The sequence below is a fragment of the Anser anser genome (assembly GCF_964211835.1).
Source record: "Anser anser genome assembly, chromosome: 1".
In the NCBI taxonomy this organism is placed as follows: Eukaryota; Metazoa; Chordata; class Aves; order Anseriformes; family Anatidae; genus Anser; species Anser anser.
The window spans coordinates 70,601,539-70,613,496 of record NC_139720.1 but is presented as its reverse complement, the minus strand read 5'-3'; the positions used below and the strand labels follow the sequence as shown (position 1 = coordinate 70,613,496).

The 11,958-nt window shown below is 39.7% G+C and overlaps 1 long non-coding RNA gene across 1 annotated transcript; it reads right to left on the bottom strand.

Moving 5' to 3' along the window:
- Window positions 1–4,061: 4,061 nt before the first annotated feature.
- Window positions 4,062–11,441, bottom strand: LOC310892356. The gene is made up of 3 exons (XR_014578061.1): window positions 7,683–11,441; window positions 6,450–6,494; window positions 4,062–5,839 (listed from the first exon to the last, which is right to left on the bottom strand). It is a non-coding gene; the product is annotated as an uncharacterized lncRNA (long non-coding RNA).
- Window positions 11,442–11,958: the final 517 nt, after the last annotated feature.

Below are 11,958 nucleotides of genomic sequence, written 5' to 3'. Positions count from 1 at the left end.
GTCTTTTCTGCTACTGTACTGGTGCAAAAGTGGCTTAGTGAGGACTCAAAAACAAGCTCTCCTAATTGTGAATGTTTTTACGTTACAGCATACCAGTGCAAACACTGATTTGCATGCCTATGTTCATTTACTGTTCCAGGGCAAACTTCTGCCTAACAGTCAAGGAAAAGGTGATGTACCTCCATGCATTGATTTATTACAATACCTGTAAAACTTCTATTGTATATAAATCAGGCATATTCTTACAATCAAGCAAGTATGCAAGACCTAGATCAAATAAAGACTTAATAATGTATATAAGTTATAGCAGCTTGACTTCTGAAGGGAAATACAGATGATTCTCTCACCAAGGCCTCTACAAGACTGAATGACGAAAACTTGAAGAAAATCCCAATGCTTCAAAGAGACTTGACTTATGTTGTGGTTTAACCCGGCTGGCAGCTAAACACCACACAGCCGTTCGCTCACCTTCCCCCCTCCCTCTCTGGGGTGGGGGAGAGAAACGGGAAAGTGAAGCCTGCGAGTCAAGATAAAGACAGTTTATTAAGACAGGAAAATAATAATAACAACAATAATAATAATAATAATAATAATAGTATTAATAATAATAATGTGTACGAAACAAGTGATGCACAATGCAATTGCTCACCACGCGCTGACTGATGCCCAGCCTATCCCCGAGCAGCCGGCCCCCCACCCCGGCCAGCCACCCCTATATATTGTTTAGCATGACGTCAGATGGTATGGAATACCCCTTTGGCCAGTTTGGGTCAGCTGTCCTGGGTCTGTCCCCTCCCAGCTCCTGCTGCACCCCTAGCCTGCTCGCTGGCAGGACAGAGCGAGAAACTGAAAAGTCCTTGGCCTGGTGTAAACACTGCTCTTTAACAATTAAAACATCAGCATGTTATCAGCGCTCTTCTCATCCTAATCCAAAACATAACACCCTACCAGCTACTAGGAGGAAAATTAACTCTGTCCTAACTGGAACCAGGACAAACATCAATCAGCTCCTCTCTGGGGCTCACTCCTCTCTGGCGTTAGCACTCTGCTGTGGCTTGACAATGCAATTGAGCATACGCTCACATTTGACACAAATGAGATCATTACAGTGCAGTTAGTACACCACTCATAGGCCTGGTGGTGCAAATATTCTTGGAAGCAGGATCTACCCATGAAGCATTTAGCCTCCCAAGTGGGTGAGTACAGCTCTAGCTGCTCCCTTGGGTTTGCACAGATATGTGGGAGTTGAGGATCTAACCCAGAAACAATACCTTTCCCACCCCTTTCTTCCATTGCTGTGGAGACACACATTTTTTTCAATTTTTATGAAGACACACTTATCAGGATTCCCTTTCTTTACAAAATGAAACAATTGCTTTTCCATTATAGTGACATTTTTCTCTGTGGGAACTGCAAGGGAAAGAACTCTGCCAAATATATCCTGCTTTTACTTCTGTTTTAACATATGTTCTCTTGAAATAGAGAGAGGTCTCCTATGCCCAAACATGATTAAATACCATATAAGTTAAGTCTTTTTGAGCTGAGTGCATATTATAAAAGCTGCTGTGATTCAATGGCAATTTTAAAATCTTAGTTTTGTGTGGTCCTTGTTTGGAAAATATTAGGCATAAAGTTGTCATACTGAAGCTCTAATGGGTGCACTCAGTAGGTGTGATTTATGGGACTTGTTGCCTTCTGAGAATGAAGTCATGTAGTGTATCCGGGTTGCCCTGAAAACGAAGCAATTAAATTTAGTCATTTTTCTTCCAAAGGTGACCTGAGTGGGGATGAGTGAAAGTGAGGGAGAACGTAGAGTGGGGGGTGGGAGAGAGAGGTGATTAGATTTCATGTGTTGATGAATGTTTATAAGGCTTTTTCTTAAGTCTTTAATTGAATTTCATTTGCTGAAGCCTAGTGCTACGTCTGGAGGCAAACAGCACATCTTTTACTTGCCAGTTCTATTTATATATCTGTGAAGTAGATCATTGTAATGTATACAGATGGGCAATAACTACAAAGTTATTGCATAATTTTTCAAAATTTTATGATTGCCTTTCCTACTTCCTCTTAGAATAATGGTTCCACTGTACAGCCTGCAGACCATTCGCTATATCTTTCATACATTTTACCACTTCAGCAGATTTTAATTTATTGGAGACACACTAGAAGTGGTAGGTAAACAATCTACAGAACGAATCCAATTTATAAGACAAGGGAGACTTGAACCAGTATTAAGTTGCTTTGGAGATCACTTGGTGAATGTGAGCATATATGATTTTTTGTCTCTCTGACTTGGCAGCAAAGGGCTGTGAGTGTGTGTGGGGAGGAAATCAGCTGAAAACCACCCACCACCAGCTTTACAGAATATAGAACAGGTTTGTGATAGGATGTCTGTTGGGATGGAAAGTGTTTTTGGACATTTTGTAGGTTTAAACCTGCCTCAGGGAAAGTTTCAGACCTTCTGTGAGAAATCCAATCCACTTTCAAAGGGGTGAAGCAGGCTTGATGTTGCCACCCTGGAGCTAGCTGGAGTAGTTCTGACCTGGGACTGTCATTTGTTTCCAGACCACTGCAACCCAACCTCTGCTCCCCCTGCCCCCAGGTCCAATCTGTTCTACATCCATTTCTGAAATAATGAATTGCAACATTTTTTCCTGAGTTGTGATTATGAGTAAACCAATTTGTCACAACACATACATTTAAGTCAATGGAAGTCTTTGAGTTGATAAAATGAGTATTGAATGTGTCCCTAAAACAACTGGGTTTAAATCCTAGCCACACTGAAGCTGATCGCAAAGAGAAGTTTGAAATTCACCCTGGTGTCTATGCATCACCTGGTATATTGGCAAAGATTATCTGCTTCCCCTGAAGGCAAAGCTAAGTGCTTTTGAACCGCATGCTGTTTTCTTAGTCTGACTTTTGAAACCTGCTCCAACTCAAGTCTGCGATCCCTAGAACCACTGATAACGAACAGTAGGAATGCCATTTGAGCTGGTCTTTGAACCCCTTTCTGGAACTGGTTTATGATTACATAATTTACTCTCAAAATCAAAGACCTTTGACCTAAATATTCAGAAATATATTTGATTTTGTGAGCCCAGTTAGAAATCTCTCAGAGACACCTGATTTTCAAAAGGTTCCCAGCAGCTAATGTTCTTGCCTTCTAAAACTGCTTAATGTTGTATAATCAAAAAATTGGATACCGCAGTCCCATTAGGTAAAACATCCATTCATTTATGAAATTTTTTACAGCATACAACACCTATGAAAGCTTATACTGTAGAAGTATGCTTTGGGGTTGTATTCCCATTCATCTTTGATTGATCTTTCTAAATAAAATTACTAGGACTATTAACTGATTATGGTGACAAAAGTGGCATTGTAATCTGGTTTTGCTAGCACAGAGATTGTATATCCTCATCCCGCAACAATGGATTTTTATTGATATTGTCTGATTTTCATTCAAACCTGGGATAAAAAAGACCATTTCTCATTGTTTGTTCCATATTTTTGTGATAATTTATGTCTTATCTAGTAGTATAACAAATCTGACCCATTACACACTTTGAATAAAGGACTTCTGCTGTGTTTTGTTCGCCTTTCCCTGAAGCATAAGAACTGGCTTTGCTAAATGAATTCTCTCAAAAAAGTGCAAGTACATACTTAGTATTGCCCCTTAGTATTTTAATTTATTTTAAAATTACTTTGTAATACTATTGTGAACAGAACTGTAGAAAATGTTTTAAAGGAATTTTTGTTGTTTTTTTTTGTTGTTGTTTTTTCATTCTAGTTAGCAGTTCAAAATTAGAAGAAAAAATACAATTGGCCGTTTCACAGTCTTCCAGGAGCCTGCAGTCTCCTGACTGAAATCTCAGCCTTCAGCATGAATCTTGTGTAGAGCAGAGGAAGGTAAATCTGTCTAACCTTCACCCTTGCTGCAAACACCAAAACTTATATCATCAGCATTACAAGTCATAAGTTTCCGTTTCACATGCAGATGACTGTTGCTTCATATGAGGTCAAAAGCATTTCAAACTCCCAGTCTCTTCAAAAGATTTTACTTTTGCTTTTTCCTTTTTTTTTTAATTTATTTTTATTATTTTTTTTAATACTTTGGCATAGTCAGTTCTTTCACCGTATGGAATCACTTCCACCTCCTTATCCCCTGTACACACTTTCCCACTCAACATGATGACATGTGACCACTCAACTCATAAACAGGAGTTAGGGAAACAGAGGTTAAACCACGGGCACCAAAAGTGGTTTTGAGAATGCAAATGTGGAAAAAGTGGTATAATCCACAAGCATGTGGTTTGTTACCATCTGCCTTATGCTCTGAATGTATAAGCACATTCACCCAGAGTTTACAATTGAAGAGATACCATGTGTTTTTTTTTCCTGGTAAAATATTGTGCATTTTGGCTTGAAATCATGCTTGCTTCCCTTCCAGTGGTGAGATTACAGGTGCTGCATGCTACTATTATGGTTGATCTTTTTCAATAAAGATTCCACACAGGCCAGGATACTAAACACACAACTCAGCTTGATCATGATGAATTGCTTATAATCCATCCCACATTTATCTTTTTCCTCCTGCAGCCCCATCTAGCGGTTCACTGCTTCTGTTCATCGGCCATATCTCCTACCTACATAAGTATGTGAATGAAAAATGAGTAAGTAGATGTATACATAGATGTAGAAATACATATAAGGAAATGCATAGCTTCACACACATGTATACATTATGGATCATATTTCAAAAGACAGTTGACATCATTTGGGCATTGTTTAGGTGCCTGAGAACGGCCATGCTCAGGTAGGACAAACTTACCCTATGGTGGCAGTGAGCTGAGGTAGCCCAGCCTCTGAGACACAGGGAAAAGGCCATCCCCTGGGTATTTGGGCACAGATCCTGTCACTAACTCGGCCTGCCTCAGGCTGTCTGCACCAATGCAATGTTTCATTAATTTAGAATTTTCATTGACAATAAGCTTAAGGTGATTAAACAAAGGAAGAAGATCAGACAAGAGGGTGGGAGAATGTAGGAACTGGCAGGATACCTGATGGACAGTATGTCTCAGGCAGGACTCAAGAGTGGATATCGATACAGGAGTCTTACGAGGGGCTGGCAAAACATCCCCACTATCCATGCCCTGCTTTTGGGAAACAACACTCTGTGCCTCTTTCCAAAGAGTCAGTCTTCAGCCTCAGATGTGTCCTCCACCAGCTGTGACTCTCTGGCCAACATACATGGTCTAGGAGGCTCAGCTCCTAGTGCTCTGTGAACATTTCAGCCAAGACACTTTTACACTACTGCTTACTGGGAAGGAAAGGTTAAGTGTATGCAGGAGGGCAAGGTGGTGTGGGGTAAGTGAATCAGGTAGAGCCATTTCAGAGAAACAGTACACCAAAAAATTGCCAAAAGTGCAGAGCAAACTTAAATGCCAGACTTGTTCATGAAATCTGTCACCAGAGTTATTAGCAATAGATCAGAACCACAGCTGTAATTAGTTAAGCCTGTCTAATTAAGCCTTCTATCAGTCAATAGGTGCTCCAAGGACTGGGGGACACAAGGCCATGTTTATGGCACAGCCCCAGAAATCACTCCTCCTACCAGTCACCCTTTTGTCATGAGGGTGACCCACTACACGCTTTCTGGACCTGCAGTTCAAATTCTGACCTGCAGTCATCATACTCCCCAAGGTAACCATATCTTTTCACAATACAAAGGTCTAATGAACAGGGAGCTGCTGAGCTGAAATTTGGAGGTTTGGCTCTCAGGTCTGCTGCTGACAGACTTCATCCAGGTCATTTCACCCTCTGCGTCATAGTCTCCCACCTGCAGAAAACAGAGTTAATAATATTTAACTACCTCATGGTACTGAATTGCAGCTTAATTAATGGTTTGCAAAGCACTTTGAAATGTTCACTTGAAATAGGCAAAGGATAATTAACATCACATATTTATTTAGTGAGTTTTCCTTGCCAGGCACAATCTTCCTAAAATTCCCCTTGCAATAACTGTTTGTACTGCTCTAGGAAAAACAAAGCAGTTCAGCTAGTATGTTTTCTGTGGGGAGAATTTTTGCTGCATGAATCAGATGGTTGAAACTTGAATACAGTAGCTGCCAAGATGAGGGGCAAACATGCTCCTGAATGGGGTGGAGGGGTGGGTGAACACATGCACAAGTGTGACTGCTCCCACAGAAGCATGTGCATTATACCAGGCAGACCTAGCAACAACTAGCCCCCATTCTTCTGTGGGACTGCTACTTACACATATGTATGAATGGGGACAACACCAAGATCTTTGTCCAGGAAAAGTCACAGATCAAGTTAACTGATACAGCAAGTTGCACTCTACTTATGCAATGGTTGCAGCACAAGTGATGCAAGGTGAGATGTAGCCTCCAACAGCAAATAAGGCAGCACTCAAGAAAATAACCTACCTGGGAGTCTTTGCAGGATCTTGATTTCTAGCTGTACCTGCAGAGCTGGACAGGAGGCTAAGCATTAATTTTGTCTTGAATGATGAACACATAATTTCCAATAAAAAGCTATGTATCCTGGGATAGGACTGCACAAAATAATTTAAGGTCTAAATTTTGAGTTCTCTAAGGAAAGGCCATCGTCACTCACTCCAGAAAGACTGAAATTTTTATGATGCCCTGCTGATTTTCTGTCTTTTTTCACTTCCTTGCCCCTAAAGTGAGATTGAAAGAAAACTTTCTAATAGGTTCTACAACCTTTTCTTAGTGTTATGAGTGAGAAGGGGGAGTTTCAAAGCAAACAGTGGAACTTGATGCCTAAACCAAGCAGGCTTTGTCTGGATGGTCTCTATAATAGCAAACATTGAAGATTGCTCTTGAGGCATATTGTGAAATCCTACCTCATAATGGGGAGAGAGGCTTAGGATAAATCGCAATCACATTTCAGCGATAGTCTGGGTTCAGAAGATCAATTCACAGATCAGTTCATAGGCTAGGCCTTGAAGAACAATAAACAGGAAAATAAGCCCAATGAGCTCTCTCTGCATGTGCTGATAATGTTGTGTGGCTTTTGAAGAGATCACGTCATTGAAGAAAAACACATATTGAAACGGCTGCTTAGAGGATTTTGGATAAAGTAGAGCTATTTAATGACATTGATGATTTTTGTTTGCTTATGTCAGCACTGCTAACGTGAAACTTTCCTAAAATGTGAGTCAGCACCCTTAAAATAAGGAAACTAGTTCAAAAATTATGACATTTATAAAATAAATAAATAAACAAATAAAACTTGAGATTTTACTTTACCTACCAATGACCTTCTGATATTTAAGTTTTTAGAATCTCCTTTTCAGAGCTTTTGTCTATAATCACACAGGTTGGAAAGCTGTTTGTTTTTCTTTCAATGAAAGCAGAGATTATAAACTAATTATGTGCCTTTTTCAACCAAAGCTGCAAGAGCATCACATGCAGAAAGACTCACAAACAAACAAACAAACAAAAAAAAAAACAGTAAAGCTGTCAAAACTGTAATGCCTGTTGTATCCTCCAATATAGCTCTCACAGCTGCCTCTGATTCAGCAACCCTAGCCCCCGGTGGGGGCTCACAGGGGCAGGGTCTCTTGGATGCAGGAACATGGGAATGTGGGGCAGGAGGGAAGCCCACATCTCAGCCTCACCGCCCTGGCCACTCACCTCTTCATAAAGAACAAGTCCCCAGCTTCCCTCACAGCAGGTCCAGCAGCAGCTTTAATGAGATCAAAGAGGTTGTCTGCAGAATAAATTCTTAATCTGGGTGAGGCTGAAACAGATTTCAGGTTGCTTCTGAATTCAAGAAAAATTCAGCTGGTAAGGTCAGGCTTCTGCCTTTCTTTGGCTTAAGCCGACCACAATGCAGAAGTGCCCTCTAATGTTGTTCATGAAATAGAAGGCCTGCATGCCCAAGCGAGGCTCCTGATAGCTGCAGGTGTATTTTTCTTGGGAAGTTAAATTGCTAGAGAAACAAAAGTCTTGGTTGGTTAGTTTAATTTGGCAAGACAAAAATGCCGTCCTAGGGCAAGACTTTATTTAGAAACTGTATTTTTCCCCTGTTAACTTAGATATTTTGTTGAAAAAAAAAAAAAGTTTGAAGGTTCAAAAGTTCATAGGACACCTTATTTTGTTGTATTAAAAAAAAAAAAAAAAAGAATCCACAGCTGGACAGGACACTACATAGATTAACTTGATGTGACAGAACTTGGTCCTGAAAATGACAATTCATTAGCTGTGGTGCTATAGTTTTAAAATCATTTTCTGTAATATTCATTTGCCTAATATTGGAGTATATAGGTCCAGTGTAAAAGAAAACGATTGCTGCTAGCTGTTAACAGAAAACCTGGGTCTGCTGTCATGAGCTATGCAACATGTAATTCTACAAATAATTATTTTTCCTTAGTGAAATGAGGTCTAACGATTTTGATTGCTAATATTTCCTTACTCTAATGAAGACATACTCTTCACCACTGGGAGTCTGATCATGATTCTTCTTCAGACAAAGCCAGGAATGTTCAGCAAGCCACAAGGTCAGCTACTAGGTGACAGTTGGCACTTGAAACTAGGAGACAAAAATAGTATACAGTCTTCATGGATACCCAGTGGGCTATTAATCTGGATGTTTTGGTGGGGGAGACACAGAGGTCACTGTGGAGTTAAATATTAATCTTTTTCCTACACAGCCTGAGTTCACAAAATAAAACAATTGCTGTGTGCGGCACTTTTTAGTATCTAAAAATAGGATTACTATACCATACATAATATATCTTATTCTGGTTACTTCAGCTTTAGAAATACAACAAAAGCTCTGATAATTGAGAGAAGGTAGAAAAGGAAGGGCGGGTGGGGGGGAAGGTTCACTAAAGTCTTAGAAAAAGAAAGAAATCATAAAAGAGCCATCTTCTAACCACATGGGACTGACGTAACAAGAAGAAAGAGAGCTTGGAAGAAAGAGACGAGAACATAACACAGGAAAATTGACAAAGAACTCCAAACAAGGCCCACTGTTGGGATGGAATCAGTATATATTGCACTGTGTGTTGCATGTGCCTTCTGGGATAAATGAGAACATCATAGAGGGTTCCTCTACCATATTTGAGCTTGCTTCTTCGGGCCCCAAAATGATCAGATCCATGATCCGGTTCACAGCACAGAGAATGGAGAGTAAATTCATCAGAGTATCCAAAAATAAATATGTGTGTAACAAGGACTTCAAAGGGCAGTTATGGGAATTACGGTATAAAGACTTCTTGCATGAAGGACAAAACAACTCCATGCCTCCTTCTCTGATCAAATAAGGCAAATGTTAGTGGAAGGGGTGAATGACATCAGTAAGGTGCATGTGTGCAAGTGAAGTTGCTTGCTTGTGACTTGATTGGGTCCTAGAGCCTAGAGCTTTCTCAGAGAGCCTTGACCTTCAGAGGGCAGCTGGGAGGTGTTATTGTGGGTGGTTTCTTAGTTTATGTTTCCTCAGAAGATCCTCAGACACTTCAAGCAGCTACAATCAGATTAGATAACCAGACAGTCCTTGCAATTCCCACTTTATAGCAGGTGAAACAATAAAAAAAGTATTGAGTAAGGAACATGAATCTGCATTCAGAGCTTTTTAATAAATTACAAATAAATATATCTGCTTCAATCCTTTGAATTCTACCCACTTGTGTTTAGCTATGTGTTTTTAGTGGCAACACAACCTCTGTGAGCTGTAGGCCCAACGAAATCATGAGCTATTTAAAAATAAAAATAAAAATAATCTGAGCTGGGATTTAAAGTAGGGTGTGGTGGAACTGTGAGGGTGAAAAGTCTGACTGCGTATCAATAGGTAGTTGGGAGCTCCTGGCAATTCTTTCACTTCCCCTTCAGTGAGCACAAAATTTTGATAGAGGAGAGGATGCCACATTTTTGCAGCTTCCTGTTTCAGACCTAGTTTATGCATTCCCCAGCAAGAAATCAAAAACTATCACATGCTGCCTCTCATCCTCTGAACAAACTTTCTCTTTCAGGCTCTTTGGTTAAACCAGGCAGAATGCCACAAAATTTTACATTTAAAATTGAAGTGCTCCCTGAATATTAGGTTTAACTCCTTGTGGGAGGAGGTCTGGAAGGGTGTTCCCAAAGTACACTCTGGCCTGCCCAAAGCAGAAGCTGGAAGAAATGTGTACCCTCAGGAAGTCAGGGAGGGGGAACAGGCATGGGAGAGAGAAAATGAAGTTGTAATAGAAATGGGAAAAAAAAGAAGAAAAAAAAGTGAAAGCTTTGGACATGGGGGAGATAGGAGAGGGCAGGGAATAGAGGATAGAGGATCTAGGCAAACTGTCCAGACAGAATGAGAATCAGAAAATGAAGACTAAACGAAAAAGCAATCTCAAAGCATAGATAGTCACCTTCATCCCCTGTTTTCATTGAACTTTGTCTGGATAAGGGGAAGAAAGAATGATGTAAGAGCTGTACTGAAAAAAACAGGTTTAGCAAGCTGGACTGCTTTGTCCATGGTGATTTATGAACAGGTTTAATGACCAAGACACCTGCAATATCTCTTTAAATATTGGTGTGAAAAATTTTCTGCAAATAATCAAGTTCAGTAAAAATGTAGATCTCTCCTCTTCCTTACCCCTTGTTACTTCCAGCTTTCCCTTCATCCATATTTGTGAAGGCAAGGACTCATACCTATGCATGGTAAAGTACTAAACAGCATCAGGAAGAGTGATTGGTAGAAAGATGACATTTCATGAATGAGAAAGTTAGACTTAAATGTTCATTTTCATGTCATTGTTGTGTGGGTGTATCTTACTTTTAATTATGAAACATTCCTAATAAGTGCAGTGTTTTTTTGTGTTGGCTGGTGTACATCAATGAAATCCAATGCTATTGATTAAAATACTTTGGTTATTTTTTTTTTGGTGAATTGGTCATCATTACAGCTTTAGAAAAAAAGTGATGGTTCCAGAGAGCTATTTTTCCTGAAATCCCTGTAGCAGATTCTTTTTCTCTAGGCAGGAAACTTTAACAACACTAGGTGAATGGGCCAAAGAAAAGCAGTGGTTTTGTACACTTCCCTAACATTCATGTGGCTTGGGCCGGTCTAGAAGTTTGGATGTCTTGCTTGGGGACTGTGAAACTTGCAGTTTCAGAGTACTCAACAGACATTTTGGATACATGATAATGACCTCTTTTCCCTAAAGTCCTTCATTCAAACTTTTCCATTAATATTTACTTTTTCCAGTCACCACATCTCACAGAAGGGTTGGGGATTTTCATTCACTACTAAAACTATCAATCAAAAAAAATTTTTTTGTTTGTTTCCTTAGATTGATTCTGAAGTCCATCCTTTCATCTCCATATACATAATTAAAATCGGTGACAAAGGTCATGTCCTTCAAAGAGTGTCCTTCTGCACAGTCTCTCTGATATTAACATCTCACCCCTCCCCTAACAGTAGTCAAGTCTTTTTTATCTCTCCTTCAGCTTTCTTCATGTTTTTTGTCTTCCATGCCTAATCGAGATCCTTGTCTCCTTTTTCATACTTCTATGACATAGAAGTGCTAACATACTTTTGTGTCTGTGGTGAAACAGCAAGCAAAAACTGCCAGTTGACACCTCAGAAGGGAAGGTCCAGGACTAGTAAGGCAGATCAGAACAAACAGGAAGTCTTCGATACTTTATTTAATACAACTGAACGTAGTTCCAACTAATAACGTCAAATATATACATTTTTAATGTAGAGTAATACATTTTTTCCTAGGTTCTATCCTCACTCCTCCTGTCCTGCAAGCAACATTTCTTTCTTATGAAACTGCTGATTTATAGAAAAATATATTTAGGAATTATTTTTTTAAGGTTTCCATCCAATTAAGGAGGCCTTTAGGCTTTCTCTAGTTCTCTTGTTTGGTTGGTTGTTTTGGTTTGAGTTTGGTTTTGTTTTTTATGTAGCCATGATGGT